Source organism: Cervus elaphus, chromosome 32 (genome assembly GCF_910594005.1).
Source record: "Cervus elaphus chromosome 32, mCerEla1.1, whole genome shotgun sequence".
Lineage (NCBI taxonomy): Eukaryota > Metazoa > Chordata > Mammalia > Artiodactyla > Cervidae > Cervus > Cervus elaphus.
This window is the reverse complement of record NC_057846.1, coordinates 44,997,601-45,014,572: the sequence shown is the minus strand read 5'-3', so window position 1 is coordinate 45,014,572 and position 16,972 is coordinate 44,997,601. Positions and strand designations below refer to the sequence as shown.

Sequence of the window (16,972 nt, the reverse complement as noted above, 5' to 3'; positions counted from 1 at the left end):
CCCGACCTTGGAACATCGTCCAGCAAGAAATCTCCAGCACAAAATTCTGCAAACCACTTCTGACATGGTCCTTCAGTCACGGCACCTTCTTCATACACTGCACAAATCATCTTTTGCGTTTCATTTTCGATTTTACCTTTCTTAAAATAATAAAGCATAATATATTGGGTTTTTTTCTTCCATCTTCAATACTAAAATGGCTACACAACAATTCACCAATTTTGGTAAGTTTTTTAAAATGCATGCTGATATGATAGCTGTCACAACAGAATCTAACAAAATTGTTTTCAGTGAAGTTAAAGACAACTAAACGCTACTAGAGCCATCTTACGGGGAAAAAACAAACCTTTCGGCCAATCCAATAATAAGTCTCACATTTTTGTTGAATTGAAAATATGCATGTCTTTATCATAACATTCGAGTATAAACACTATTATTCCTAATTACCATGTTTTTTTAAAAAACTTTACAAAAAAAATTACAATATCAACTTGAATGAGTTTCCCAATAGTAGAGATGAATTTCATTTCTTCTAGAGGCCTTGACCATAGGATCACATTTGGAACGTTAAAAACCTCAGGAACAATTGAGCTGGAAGTTTCCATAGGTCCTAACGCCTTCTTTTGCCCACCCTCTGCCTCTGACTTTCATTCCCACTTTCCCCCCAAACCTTCACACATGGCCTCACCCGATCTCTACCTTCCCTTCTCAGCCAGTATGCCCCTAGGCTGAAGGGATTCAGGTTTCATTTTAAATTCTTCAGGAAGCACACTACCTAATGGGTCAGAACCTTTGAGACAACTGCTTCCTAATTGTCAGCTGAGCCTTGTGAAACTGTGCCCTTTCAAGCACCAGAGTTTTATTTAGAGTTGTAGGGTCATGATTTTTCACTTGACAGGGCCATTAGTGTAATGAAAAAAAAATAAAAATAAAAAGGCAAGATTTAAAGTAGCTGTCTCCTTGAAACTGTTCGCATTAGTCGCTCAGTCGTGTCCGACTCTTTATGACCCGATCAACTGTAGCCTGCCAGGCTTCTCTGTCCCTGGGATTCTCCCGATAAGAATACTGGAGTGGGTTGCCATGCCCTCCTCCAGGGGATCTTCCTGACCCAGGGATTGAACCAGGGTCTCTCTCATTGCAGGCAGATTCTTTACCGTCTGAGCCACCAGGAAAGCCCAGCTATCTCCTCATGAAAAGTCAAATTAAACCCTAGAGTCTGTCATGCCTTCTTCTTGGGACAGAAAAAGCATTCCTGCTCCTCATATGGATTTTCAATGTCATACAAGTATTTCCAGATGAGCAATAAGATCCTGTTACCTTTGGTGAAGAAAAACAGGTGAGGAAGTGGGTAATTTTGAACCAGATTTTAACTGAAAATACAGGCACCACTAAGAAAAGGAATAACAAGGTCTAAAAGTAAATTCCAAAGGTCTCATCAATGGAAAGATAATTTGTTTTTCTTACACAGTACCATTTTTTAATGAAAAGTGATATAAAATCTAAGTGGAACTTCCTTGGTGGTCCAGTGGTTAAGAATCCACCTGTCAACGCAAGGGACATGGGTTCCATCCCTGGTTGGGGGAAGATAAACATGCGGCAGAGCAACTAAGCCCGTGGGCCATAGCTACTGAGCCCCAGCACCCTGCAGACCGTGCTCTGCAACAAGAGAAGCCCCTGCAATGAGAAGCCTGAGCGCCACAACAAAGACCCAACACAGCCAAAAGTACATAAATCAATAACTTTTTTTTACACTCTACACAAGTAAAAAATTAAGCTCAAGGAAGGAAAAGTCCCTAAATCAAAGAAATCCCTTTCATTAAAAAAAATATAGTGGCAAAAAAAAAAAAAGAAATCCCTTTCAACTTTTTTTTTTTTACTTTTAAAAGATTATTATTCTTTTTTAAAGTCAGGTCTTTGACTTACTTTGTTATTTTTAATTATGGTAAAATACATGTAACATAAAGTTTATTTTCTTCAAATTTTCAAATATACTCACACGGTCATACAATCACTCTGTAGAACTTCTTTGTCTTGAAAACTTAAACAGTATTAAACAACTCCATCCTCTGCTACCTCAACCGCTGGCAACCACCATTCTACCCTCTGTCCTCATGAGTATGACTGGTCCAGCTACCTCCTAAAAATGGAATCATGCAGTATTTGCCTTTTGGTGACTGGCTGATTTCACCTTTGTGTAACATCCTCGAGTTCCATCCATGTTGCAGCATGTGTTAGAATCTCCTTCCTTTTTAAGGCTGAGTACTATTCCATTGAACGCATAGGCCACATTTTGTTTAACCACTCACCACCAATGGACACCTGGGTTGCTTCCAACCTTCCGTGACTTACTTATAAAAGAATTTATTTAACCTAAGCAGGCGCTGGTGCCGAAGTTAGAGCACCAGTTCACATTCCTCCTATCCATGGCAGCACAGAAAACACAAACGTGAAAGAGAAAGAAGACAGAGGGGGAAAAGAAGGCAGAGAAAAGACAGGCATTCTGTCACTGCACGCGCGTTCAGTCACGCAGACTGTACACGGTCAAGCCCTCAGCAAATTAAAATACTGACGATGCTTGGTTCTGATGAGGGCTTTCAGATACCAGAAATTCATCCAAACATTTGTCTGTGAACATGCATATGGACAAACATATGCTGGGTGATGCAAAGGTAGATTCAGAGCCCTCTTTGAGGACGATGATGGCCACAGGACAAACACCCAGCAGGTGAACAATTGCAGACAATGGAGAATGGTGCGGGGCGACAGGGCCCAGGCCCAGGCCGGGCAAAGGCCAGGATGGATTTCCAGGGCTGAGTCCAGAGCAGGAACGCAGTGAGGAGGGGCACAGAGGAAGGAGGAGGTGGGGGGTTGGGGGGTGAGGGGCCGGCAGGGCAAGACACGGGCATGAGAGGCTGAGGCAAGAAACCCACTTGATGGAAGGAGAATCTCCATGAGCAGAGCCTGGGAACAGAGCAGAAAAGACAAAAGCCAGGCCTGAGGAGGTGACAATCAGCAGACAGAGACAGTGGCCCCGTGGCAGACTGCATCGGGCCAGCGTGCCTCTCCGGGCCTGGCCTGGAGAAGCCCCATCTGCCGAAAAGGAACTGTGGTTCAGGAGGATAAATTAAAATTGCAGCAGCAGACACTGGCATTCATGACAAGCTTACATTCTTCACGTCTCATTCCATTAAGTGGAAAGACTGTGGAAGTCCAAAACAGATCCCAGAGAAGGCCACTTCGTAAACGATCGATACAAACTTCTCTACTTGATTCTCTAGTTTTGCAAATATGCGCAATTTGCCAAGTTACTCCATTATGGTTTTACATCCATATTTACTTGCAACACCCCTTCGTTCCAAAATGAAATGGCATCGGCTACTACTTCATGTTATCTGATAGACACACATCATGCATGAGCTTGCAGAGCTGCAAAGAACTACAGGGTGATCTGTCCACAAACAGAGCTTGGACCCCGCAGACAGCCGCTGAGGAACTAATTGGATCACAGAGTGATAACGGCCAGGTCAGCGTCCTGCTCGGGGGTCCAGGCGGCCGTCGTGGGACCATGATGAGAAGACAGTGCCAGGTGCCCGCTCAGGAGGGTGTGGGGAGCAGAGGGGTGAGGTTCCCACAGGGCCAGCACCCCTATATTCCCTTCCCATGCTTTCATCAACCGTGCAATGCCTCTTTCAGCATATCCAGGTGCCAGGGCCTGTGTCTGAGCTCTAGAAGCCCCACGGGGGGATTGCCACTGCAGGACCAGTGAACGTTCCCTGGGGGGTTGGCAGCGAAGGAAGAGTTCCCGGTGGGAGAGACTGTGGAAACACCAGGCTCAGGGTGGGGGCACGACCTCAGTGGGCAGCAATTCACGGAGAAGGCCGGGCGGCACGTAAGGTACCAGGGGGACACAGAGGAGACCAGGAGATCCCTCGGGGAGCCTTTCAGCACCTCGAGCTGGTGAACAACTGAACCAACCACCTCTCCCAGCTGGGACTCCAGGACCACCATGCACAGGGCAGGTACACCTGCCAACCAGCCACTCGTTCCCCAGTTTACACGGTTGCCCTCTGAAGGTGTGCTGAAGGTCCACTATAAAGGACATGCAAAGCCCTGCATCTATAAGGAACTCGGATTATAAGGAGTATGCATACACGCTAAGTCGCTTCAGTTGTATCCGACTCTTGGTGACCCTATGGAGTGAGTATAGGCCACCAGGTTCCTCTGCCCACGGGATAATGCCCAAGAATCCGTCCTCTACCCAAGAAGACTGGAGTTGGTTGCCATGCCCTCCTCCAGGGGGTCTTTCTGACCCAGGGATTGAACCCACGTCCCTTTTGTCTCCTGCGTGGCAGGCGGGTTGTTTTACCACCTGTGCCACCTGGGAAGCCCACAGTTCCTGGAAAACCGAAGGCTTTCCCCAGCTCCCACTGTCCCAGGGGAGCCTGACTCCCCAGCAATACCCTGTCTCTGCGGCAGGACGTACAGAGACCAGACCCTCGCCAAAACCCAGCCGGGCCTCCCTCATCACTTCATCCTGGGGTATGAACATCTCAGTTGGACTATTTCTCACTACTCTATTTAGTACAGTTTACTCTGGCTCTTCTCTACAATCATCTCAAGGTTTCAATATCATGATGTTCTAATGACCCTATTCTCTTCTACATCATCCAAGTCCTTCTCAAAAACATTAAACATTGAAATACCTCAGATTAGAAAACTTCCACTGTGACCCTCAAAGTAGCCTTGGGTCACTTAGGCCTCTTAGACACTCAAGTCTCTACTCAGAAAATAATTTGTGAAGATTATTGCTTGGTTGTTTTTGTATGTATTATTAACTTTGGTCAAGGTTGTTTTTCTTTTTCATTACTAGTAACTCAGATACAATCCCTTTAACTCCTCACCCGCCATTGTTTGAGTACAAAGCAGTTCATTAAAGCAAAATCACATCCAAAGTTTTGACTGTCAGCCTTTTATCTCAAACAGTACCACAAAAGTAAAAATTAAAAATCAAAACAAAACCTCTATAGCAATTTGTTGAATGAAGACCAGTGAAGGGGTTTTCCTGAAGATATGCAGAATGGTGAGCACAGCTTATCTATTTTCATGTTTACATCTATAGACTCATCTCCATAGAAAACTAAAATAAAAGTTTGTTCTGCTGAACGCAAGAACCACATACATGACTTCCCATATCATACTGTTTCATTTCAACTAATGATGTCCCTGAAGTTCTTAGTTGTTTTCAACGGTTAGTCTTTCCAGATGTAATAAAATATCTTATTGTAGAGAAATTCAAAATCACTGCTTACAAGAGCAGAACTAAAACAATGTCCCTGAGATTTACATGTGTCCCCAAACCATAAATCTGAAACCAACCATATAATCTGTCAGGGTACTATTCTCCAAGAGTTCTAGAACGTATTCCCCTGAGATGCTATAAGTCAGAAAGTAAGATCATTCTTCAATTTTCTGTTTTATTTAAATAATTATTTTGTAGCATGGTGAAAATTATGATGCCCTTTTGATTATAGGTTAAATATTTGAGAAAGCTTAACATTTCATCACAACTTCCATAAGAAGAACAAATGATTCTATTCAGGTGAATTTTTTAAAAAAGAATTACGTAGTTCTTCTAACTACATTATTGGCATTTGCCATTCTGAGAAGAGAGAAATTCTGAAGAAGATGGCAGAGTTAAATGTAAATTACAGGCTTCACAAGTGAATAAAAGAATTTTCCAAGGCAGCCAAGTAATTATACTACCTTGAAAAAGTACTCCTATCTTAAAATAATAATCTGTTATTAATGGAACTATTGGAAGTAAAATGAAATTCAGCACATTTCAAACATAGCCAGAATACTGAATAAACTCAGACCATACAAAGATTCATTTCTTAAGTAATTCATGATTAACAGACTCACTTACCTGGAAGCATAAGAAAAGAAGGTTAGGATGAAACTACATCATTCTTCCACTGAGTAAAAATATCTTGACTTTCCTCCTTGAAATGGAAAGGAATCTAAAAAATAAAAATAGGAGTCACTTCTGGGAATTTCCACGCCTTAAATACAGATGATATTACAAAATTTTAAATCACTTAGGATCTAAAATACAATTTATCCAAAGTCCTGCCCCCCAAAGCAGGATGGTATTTTCCTCTATTTTAATAGGTAAAATGCAAAGCATTTGTTTAAAAAAAAAAATGATCAAGGTTTAAAATAAATGCCGAGAGCCATGTAGATACGTGTGTAAAAGCAAAGCAGAGTCACACTCTTGGAAAAGAACCCAGAAAAAACAAACCTCGCGGGGAGGAAGGGTGCCCGCTGGCTCCTGAAGCCGCCGGGGCCTGGGCGCTGCGTCCGCAGCGAAGCCGCGGTTCAGGTGGGGTCGGGGGGACCGCGCGCCGCGCCGCCACTTTTTTCTAATGGTCGGTCGTAGGGAAGGAAGAAATGTTACAAAACAGCAAACCCCTGGGAAGTTGGAGAGCCCAGCTCCCCGGGACGCGCGCCCCCGCGGACGCCCCGCGCACCGCCCGCGGGACCCGCCTCCTCCCCGGACGCCCCCCTCCGCCCGCTCGGTCCAGCCCTGCGCCCCCCGGCCTTTCAGGAATCCGGCGAGCGCCCCTGTGTCCACGGAGATCAACGCGGACGCAGAAGAGGTACGAACGAACACAGCATCGGGGGAAACACTCCGGAGAGGATTCGCCCCCGCGATTAAATAGATGCGAATAATTCTATCTTCAACTCCTTTACGCAGAGTCCTGTTTTCCCGAGTTTGTAATTTCATCTCATCTGTCTTTATAATTCAAGTCATAGCGCACGCACACACACACACACACGAAAATACTCTATGATTCCCGTTTCACATGCAGGAATAATAATAATGATTTTTTTAAAAAGGTCCAGGATGGTTGCAGGGGGACAAAGACAAGACGGGTAAGTGGCTCAGGTCCGCGGGGTCGGCCTCCTGGTGCCAGGGCTGGGGGCTGTCACATGCTGTTTCTCCCTGCGCCCAAGTTTGAAAGTTTTCTCTGCAACATTGACACTAAGTCAGTAAGTAAGGTGTGAGGAGTGTCACCGTAGAAGGGGCCATCTGGATCCGCTTTCCTGTGGGTTAACTGCTGAAGCGGTGGGCCAGCCGGGGCCATCCCCCCACCCCCGCCCGGCCAGTCCCCCCGCAGCGCTGCCTCTCCCGGCCCACTTCCGTCCCTGCCTGGCTAATTAATCTGTGTCTAAATGGAACTGCAGTTGGCAGCCCCGCAGCAATGCCAAAGTCGAATAATCACTTGGACCCCAATCCGAGTTGTTTTCCATCCTTGACAACAAATAAGGCCACTCTAGGGCCTGCGGGCCAGGAGTTGAAATGAGTTTATAATTTGGCTTCCAGTCTCCCATTCTTATTCTCAACCATTTAAATGTCCTTTTCTGCCTTTTCTGCATGCGAGGGGGGCGGGCAGCTATGGAGGCTGGATCACCAGCATGGTCTTTATTGATATCAGTAATGAATATTCTCTGCCATCTAAGTAAGAGGGAAAGTCCACATCATTCAAAACCACACTTGTTTTAACAATGAAGCTAAATAGGCTGTCGGCTCATGCTACCACATGATCAAATTAATAATCTAATTTGTTCTTCTCACTGCAGCAACTGGAAGAGAAACGCTGGGTTTTTTCATCCACACACAGAGGCCCCATTCATCCGTTGCCTGTCCTGGCAACGCCAGATACAGGTTAGGAGTTACAGGACAGCCCTGCTTCTGCTCGCCTCCTAGGAAAGCACGCACGAAAGCTCGGATCCTCGGCTCCGGGAAGCACATTGTCTCCTTGCGGTTCCAAACATCAGATGCCCTAAGAAAGTGGTCATCTCTTGCTGGTAATAGACAAGGAAAGACATAGGAAGGCAGAACCACTGGCAAGACTCCCTGGAGATCAGGATGAGCGGGGAGGCGGCATCACGGAAAATCACTGGAGGTGAGCCACAGATACACAGAGGACAGGGGTGTGTGCAGCTAGGCTTCTCCCGTTCGGAGGACGGGAAGGGTCATCACCCACTCGCCTGCCACGTTACCTGCCTTGCACTGCAAGAGCTGCTCCCAGGCTGAGCTCCTGCCATCCCCGCAACGATGCCATGGGAGTCTGCAATAACCTCCCCATTCTACAGATGGGCAAAATGAAGCTCAAATGTGCTAAGAAGCCTCTCGGACAGATATATGGTAAACCCTGGATTTTTCTGACTTCAAAACCAATGCTCTAAAAAGAAAAGGAAACGCAAGCCTTGACTTCCTCGAGGATGCAACGTGGTGGTGCTCATGGGAGGTTCTCCAACAAGTGGGTGGCTGCCACCAGTGGTAACCTGGCAGACACACGGCCGGCATCCGAAGACCCCCTCCCCAGACTCCTGAACCCCTCATTCTTCACAGGAAATCACAGTGACAAACCACTCTTGGACAAGCCTTTCAGAGTATCGAAGAGAGAGACAATAAGAATGTGCTAAAAATAAAAGCTAAATCCAGAAAGCAACTGCAGGTACAGAGCAGAGACAAGTACCTTGCTTTGTCGAATTCAGAAAATAGTTCTCAAGGACATCCCTCGGGCTGAGTCCAGGTCTGAGGGCTCCTCTCCAGTCATCTGATGCCCTGGTGCTCTCCTCAGTTTGGCATAGAGAGAGGATTATGGAGGGGCTTCCGTGGCCTCTCAAGTTCTGGTTTTGGTAAAAAGTGAGCAGGAGAAGGCAGGATGTGCATGAGAGTGGCTGGGAGAGGCTCCATGGGAAAACCACACACTCCGTTTTGGAAATTTCCCAGTTGGGATTCGAAAGTTTGGGAAGCCTGCCCCTGCCCCCCACAGTAACAGAGTTTGACATCCATCAATTAGCAGCACTCCATAAATAAGTCAGCTTTTAATCATGCCAAAGGAGGTGGCCAAAAATCAACTATGGAAGAGAGCAGTTGAAAACAAGGACACTGAGGTCAATACTATTTTAACAATCTGGGAAGCCGTGCTGTTTAACATACAATGAGTAAGTGAAAGTTCCCAGGACTTTCAAAAAACTTTAAAGACGACTGGTCCAATGGCCTGACTGTAATCATCCAGGTACCTTAAGTTCCAAGGCTTCCTCACATTCATACATGTAAATCTAAATCTTTAATCCATCTAAACCACATCAGTATGAGACGCATTGATTCCTGAAATGTGGAAAAATAAGACAAAAAAGTCTGCCTACATAACAAACCAAAGCATGGATAGACTAGAAACACATCGGCCAACTCAAGCTGCCCAGTGGGACTTTCTTTGTGCACATGTGGATAATAATATACATGTTTTAAAATCTTGATGGCAGTGTTTTCATTTGTATTAATCAACGGAGTCCTCTGGGTAATTGCCCTGGGAGACAGGGCAGACTTAGGGTCAGGAAGTGTGCAGCCAACTTCTAAAATTATCCTTCCCAAGAATGTTTCAGAAAAGAAAGTGCCCTTGGATGCTACACGTTACAAATGGCATGTTGTTATATTCTTGAAAAGATTCCTTCCACATTAAATAATTTTACTGAAAACAGTACATTTTAGGAAACGCTTTAAAAGTCATGAGTTCTTCCCCCCAAATGCTGTCTTCTGTTACTCTGTGAAACGAACAACAGTCAACGCGTCCTGGTCTTGTTTGTAAAGATGCAGACCGAACGAGATGAGGATGTGCTGTTCAGTCGCTTAGTCCTGTCTGGCTCTTTGTGACCCCATGGACTGTAGCCCACCAGGCTCCTCTGTTCATGGGATTCTCCAGGCAAGAATACTGGCAGGGGTTGCCATTTTCTCCCCCCAGGGGATCTTCCCAAGCCAGGAATCGAGCTCAGGTTTCCTGCATTGGCAGGCGGATTCTTTACTGCTGAGCCACCAGGGAATGAGAGGATGCCCCTTGCTCACTCCTAATCCTGTCCGTGAAGCGGCCATCCTCACTTTCTCCACTTCAATTTATCACTCTGATAAACAGTGATAAGCACAGATCAGTTCAGCTGAGTCGCTCAGTCATGTCCAACTCTTTGCGAGCCCATGGACTGCAGCACGCCGGTATTCCCTGTCCATCACCAACTCCTGGAGCGTGCTCAAACTCATGTCCATCGAGTCAGTGATGCCATCTAACCATCTCATCCTCTGCCATCCCCTTCTCCTCCCACCTTCAATCTTTCCCAGCATCAGGGGCTTTTTTAATGAGTCAGTTCTTCACATCTGGTGGCCAAAGTACTGGAATTTCAGCTTCAGCATCAGTCCTTCCAATGAATTTTCAGGACTGATTTTCTTTAGAACTGACTGGTTGGATCTCCTTGCAGTCCAAGGGACTCTCAAGAGTCTTCTCCAACACCACAGTTCAAAAGCATCAATTCTTCGGCGCTCAGCTTTCTTTGTAGTCCAACTCTCACATCCATACATGACAATTGGAAAGACCATAGCCTTGACTAGATGGACCTTTGATGACAAAGCAATGTCTCTGCTTTTTAATATGCTGTCTAGGTTGGTCATAACTTTCTTCCAAGGAGCATCTTTTAATTTCATGGCAGCAGTCACCATCTGCAGTGATTTTGGAGCCCCCCAAAATAAGGTCTCTCACTGTTTCCACTGTTTCACCATCTATTTGCCATGAAATGATGGGATCAGATGCCATGATCTTAGTTTTTTGAATGTTGAGTTTTAAACCAACTTTTTCACTCTCCTCTTTCACTTTAATCAAGAGGCTCTTTAATTCCTCTTCACTTTCTGCCATAAGGGTGGTGTCATCTGCATATCTGAGGTTATTGATATTTCTCCCAGCAATCTTGATTCCAGCTTGTGCTTCATCCAGCCCAGCATTTCTCATGATGTACTCTGCATATAAGTTAAATAAGCAGGGTGACAATATACAGCCTTGATGTACTCCTTTCCCTATTTGGAACCAATCTGTTGTTCCATGTCCAGTTCTAACTATTGCTTCCTGACCTGCATACAAATTTCTCAGAAGGCAGGTCAGGTGGCCAGGTATTCCCATCTCTTTAAGAATTTTCCAGAGTTTGTTGTGGTCCACACAGTCAAAGGCTTTGACGTAGTTAATAAAGCAGAAGTAGATGCTTTCCTAAGCAGAAGTAGATGCTTTCCTGGAACTCTCTTGCTTTTTCAATGATCCAACACATGTTGGCAATTTGATCTCTGGTTCCTCTGCCTTTTCTAAATCCAGCTTGAACATTTGGAAGTTCACAGTTCACATACTGTTGAAGCCTGGCTTGGAGAATTTTGAGCATTACTTACTATGCTATGAACAGAACTGCCAAGACCATGAGCAAGATTATGTTGCTAAATTATTTGAAGTCTCTTTTAAAATGTATGGGTCTAATGGTGCCTTAAAGGGTATCAAGTATTAAGTATATTTCCTTAAATTCCAAGCATTTACCAAGTGCCTCCCACCCTAGGCTATGGGGTCCCTATGAGGGTCCTGTGTGTGCCGTCTCCAATACTGTCAACGTGAAAACCGCTAATACAAGGGAGAATGAAATGATTCATATGCTAAATCAAGTCACAAATAATATGCTACTGGAGCATCGGAAAAGACAGGCTAGAGGTGGAGGGAATCAGAGTTAACGTCAATCTCTAGAAAAGAGACTAAAGTGCTCTGTTTGCCATTGATGGTGAGAGCAATCACACATCTTTCTCCTACATCAGTTGGGATACAGACAGACAGCTGATGGTGCATGCTGAGTTACTTCAGTCGTGTCTGACTCTTTGCAACCCCATGGACTGTAGCCCACCAGGCCCCTCTGTCCATGGGATTCTCCAGGCAAGAATATAGGAGTGGGTTACCATGCCTTCCTCCAGGGGATCTTCCTGACCCAGAGACTGAACCTAAGACAGCTGATGCTGCTTTATAAAAAAAAGAGCTCTTTCTCAGCAGAGTCTGCAGTTACACTCACACACCCTCTCTGAAACCCCTCCGGGTCAGCCCTGCCCTTCTGAGATGCTGCAGCTGCCAGGCATGTGCTGCCATCACAGATGCCAGTGAGGGAGACCTGTAGCACTCGGCCTGGGCACCACGCGGCATTCAGGCTTTCATCTGTTATGGACTGTGTTGAAATTCTAATCCCAATACGTTGGTATTTGGAGATGGGGTCTTTGGGAGGTAATTAGGTCATAAAGGTGCTCCTCTCTTGAGTGGGATTAGTGCCCTTGTGAGACATAACGAGAAAGCTAGCTTGCTTTTTTTTTCACGTTGTGAGGACACAGTGAGAAGTCAGCTGTCCACAGCCCAGAAAAAGGCCCTCATCAGAACTGGACCATGCTCACCCTGTGATCTTGGACTTCCAGCCTCCAGAACTGTGAAGAACAAACGACTTCTGCTGATGAGCCTCCCAGTGTGTGTTTGGGTGTTTTGTTATAGCAGCTGGGACTAAGGCATCATCTTAAACGTGTTACTGTGAGACCTTAGGCAAGTCCATAATGTCGCAGTCTGTATTTCCAAGTCTGGTTGGTCCAGGCCAGTGGTTCTCAGTGAAGGAGGGTGGTCTTTATCAGCTGCCTCCCTTCCCACTAGGATTCCATTGGTGGGGGAGATACATCACAGAGAGAAACAAACAGCACAGATGAAGGAAGATGAGCAGGACAGCACCTGGACTCGGATGTGAAGATGAGGGAAGGAGCTTTAAAAAGCAGAAGACTTAAAGTTACAGCCTCCTGGGTATAGCGATTTTACCAGACTGGTTGATAATGGGTAATCTGACCATCAAAAGCATGGGTTTGTCCATTAACCAAACGTCACACCTCACAGAACTGACAGAGCCAGAAGCACAGCTCTCCATTCACCAGAATAAACTCACCGTGAAAGAAGACAAGATGCTCAGCAAGAAGAGCGCTCAGATGCAGTGCCCCAGGGAACAGGGACCCCTCCACAGGACAGCTCAGAGAGAGCAAATCTCACCTTCCAGCACCGAACACTCCAACACACCAGGCCCAACACAACAGGGGCAGGAACACTGAGAGGGCACACGTAGAAAATGCACGTGTGGCTCAGAAATCCCTGGTCTAGCCCCAGTTCTGCCATCAAGTTACTGTGTGACCTTGGGCCGGTCACCAACAAAATGAAAGTTTGGACCAGATCGTCTCTAGGGTACCTTCCAGCACAGAATGGAACTGCATTACTTTTTATTGTGTTCCATAAAAGTCTACCTTGCTCCTAGAATTCTTGCAGCGTCGTTAAGGTCAGCATATACATCTCCATTTATGGGCTGTTTTTTAAATTACTGCATTCCCAGCTTTCCCAGGACAACCACCCAGAACAAGGCCGAGGTGCAGAATGGGTGAAGTTTGTTTTCTCTGGCTTCTTTACAATTCCCTCTGGCTAAATTCTACCCACGCCGCTGCCAAGTCCCTAGCATTTCTGGCACTGGGGGTTGATCTATAGTATTCACAGGGCTCGTGACACAATGACAGATGAAGAAATTAAATCTTTCACCAAACTTGAACAGGTATTCTGAATGGTAATTTTTATCGTGCCCCTTCCCAGATGCAGAATGTCAACACTTGAGAGATACTATGGTGTTGGTAAAGACCATTAGAAAAATGGACATGCCTCCCCAAATGATCTCTTATTATCTTGCAAATATATTATTTTTGCTGTAGCCTTTTTTTTTTTTTTACTTTACTTCATGTTATGCTCCAGTTGCAAGGAAATTGAGAACACACTGTCCACATTTTCAAAAAAAGACTTAAACATCAACAGAAGAAATATTTCACCATGAAAATGAAAACTATGTGTAAATATTTATGGAACTGAATTTATTCAATGAATTTATTGGGTCAGGCCAATAGAAGGATGCTTTTTTTGGTACCTGAGAGTCAACAAGACAGGAGAAAATTTTAATCTCAATGTTCAAATAAATAGCAATACTATTTATAGATGTCAATTTTTTTAAATATTCATACAGAGTACAATGGGTGTTACTCTCAAGAAATCTACAATTTCTGTACACTACTTACTACATATACCAGATAACAAAATGAAAAATAAGCATAAGAAACACAGATATTTAACCAATAACTATTTTTAAAATCATCAAAATATATTTTCATTCCATGCCATGGCCAAGTTAAGCAAGACAGGGGTAAAGAGTAAACAAAGAAAAAAATATTGGGAGTAATCAGCAGTAAAAAGGGATGAACTATTGGTACACATACGAGTAAGAATGATAATCACACTGAGGGAAAGAAGCCAAACAAATAGAAAATATACTGTATGATTCCATACTATAAAATTCTAGCAGGTCAGAGTTTGCCTGGGGGTGGGCATGGAGGGTCAGAGGGGCCAGGAGAGGTAGGATGGTGGGATTACCAAGGGGCAGATGAACTCTCCTGGTGATGTATATATGATCTTTATCTTGATTTGGGGGATGGTTTCATGTGTATATTAAAACTAATAGCACTGGAACATGTATATTCAGTTCAGTTCAGTCACTCAGTCGTGTCCAACTCTTTGAGACCCCGAATCGCAGCACGCCAGGCCTCCCTGTCCATCACCAACTCCCGGAGTTTACTCAAATTCATGTCCATTGAGTCGGTGATGCCATCCAGCCATCTCATCCTCTGTCGTCCCCTTCTCCTCCTGCCCCAAATCCCTCCCAGCATCAGGGTCTTTTCCAATGAATCAACTCTTTGCATGAGGTGGCCAAAGTGTTGGAGTTTCAGCTTCAGCATCAGTCCTTCCAATGAACACCCAGGACTGAGCTCCTTTAGGATGGACATGTCTATTACCATATGTGAAATAGATGACCAGTCCAAGTTCGACGCATGAAACAGGGCACTCAAAGCCGGTGCACTGGGATGACGCAGAGGGATGGGATGGGGAGGGAGGGTGGAGGGGGGTTCAGGATGGGGGACACATGTACACCCACGGCTGATTCATGTCAAAGTATGGCAAAAACCACCACAATATTGTAATTAGCCTCCAATTAAATAAATAAATTTTTTAAAAAACTAATCAAGTTGTATACTTAATTTTTTTACATTATCTCTGGAGTCGGAATGCATCTTTTTTAAAATATTTATTTACTTGGCTGCACCAGGTCTTTGTTGCTGCACATGGGACCTTTGAGCCTCAATCTCCGTTGCAGCGTGTGAGATCTTTTAGTCGTCAATGAGAACTCTTAGTTGCAGCGTGTGAGATCTGGTTCTCCGACCAGGAATGGAACCTGGGTCCCCAGCACTGGGGCTACTGGACCACCAGGGAAGCCCATGTATACTTTAAATATGTGAGTTTATTGTAGAGCAATTACTGAATAGACAAAAATAGGGAAAATTTTTTTAAAGACCGAGTAGTTATCTTTTGAGGCAATTAAGACAGTTGTTGGATGAAAAGCTATAGAAAACAACACGCTACACTAGACGTACAAAAGCCTCCAGAAGAAAGATTTCTAATTGTTGTTTACATATACATACATATAAATATAATTTTTTATTTCCTTAGTATTTTTGACAGAAATAGTTCTAACTACCCTTAGAGTCGCAGTAACAACTGCTAACATTTATTGAGCACTTCCTATAGACCAGGGCTTCCCAGGGGGCACAAAAGGTAAAGAATCCGCCTGCCAATGCAGGAGACACAGGTGTGATCCCTGGGTCAGGGCGATGCGCTGGAGTAGGAAGTGGCAACCCACTCCAGTATTTCTTGCCTGGAGAATTCCATGGACAGATAAGTCTGGCGGGCTACAGTCCAGAGGATTGCAGAGAGCTGGACATAAGTGAGCACACATACACTATAGACCAGGCCCCAGTCTTACGGACTGAGCCGTTTGCTCCTCACCTAAGGAACCTGAGACAGAGCCACTGCCTATCATGATGAGGGGATCCAAGTTCAGAGAAGTGAAGTATCTTGCTTCACATCCTTCACCAGCCCAGAGGTGGAGCTAGGTATAAACCCAGGTTGAGTTTCTGAGACTAAATCTCTCCCTCTGCTAGACACACAGGATCCTAGACCGATGCTGTGGGTCACGATGTGCTGACTCACACCTCTGATGGCTCAAAGAAACTCTGCACGTGAAACAGTGACATTTGTAAGTCTGAAGGCTAATCGTGGCAGCACAGAAAAGTCAGCAATGAAGCAGTGGTGGGAGGTAGGGGAACTTCAGTGGGGGAGCAGGGGAAATCATGCCCAGAAATCAACAGATTTGGGTTTGGCCGTGTCCTCGGTGATGACTATACACTCGGGCAAGCCGTTTCTCTTCCTGGAGTCTATTTCCTGTTCAGTAAAATCAAGGGTTTGGACTAATTGATTCCTAAGACTCCTTCCAGCTTGGTGATTCTGCCAGTTCTCTTTGGGGGTGATACCGCTTGCATTTTGTAACTTGAGTAAAAAATTTTCCATGACACAAACACATTTCCAATACAAAGCTTCCTCCATCCCTTAAGATACCTGGACCTCTCCCACATCTCACAAATCCCTTCATTATTCCCCAGAGGTATTCTGTTCCCAAGGGACCACCCTAAGGGAAAGCCCAAGGAAAAGGAGACGGGTCCCCCAATCAGGGCCCACCATGTTCTCCTATACACACTAACAATCTTTTTCACTTTGAAAACTCTACAATGTTGATTTGGGAGGTGTGGTCGAGATGCTAGGGTAGGAAAATCCTGAGCTCATCTATTCCCGCGGACACACCAAATTACAGCTATTTACAGAGCAACTATCTATGAGAATGAACTAAAGAACAACAGAAAAGATTTTCCACAGCTAAATATACATCAAAAGAACCTGAAGGAGATGGGTCAGAGGTCGGAGACATAGTATAGTCAAGACCTATACACCTGGTGGATAACCACAATTGCAGAGGCTCTCCCCCAAAATTGAGGGATCCAAGCCTCACATTGCATTCCTCGTGCCAGACGTCCTGCAACGGGAAGACAAGCCCCCCAGAATGTCTGGCTCTGAAGGCCACCAGGGCGCATGTGGGAGAACCTGGCAGCAACCGAGGA

General features: G+C 45.1%; 1 protein-coding gene across 19 annotated transcripts in view; it reads right to left on the bottom strand.

The window, feature by feature from the left end:
* The window catches only part of CSGALNACT1 (chondroitin sulfate N-acetylgalactosaminyltransferase 1), a 321,323-nt gene that overhangs the window by 155,078 nt on the left and 149,273 nt on the right, over positions 1-16,972 (bottom strand). For 10 of the 19 annotated variants that reach the window (XM_043893972.1, XM_043893984.1, XM_043893979.1 and 7 more), the window contains one exon: positions 5,927-6,020. The gene's annotated coding sequence lies outside the window, so the exon portion shown is untranslated. Of the gene's footprint in view, positions 1-5,926; positions 6,021-6,301; positions 6,463-8,546; positions 8,701-16,972 lie in introns of those variants that run through there. The other 9 variants (XM_043893973.1, XM_043893967.1, XM_043893978.1 and 6 more) reach the window with 4 other exon arrangements.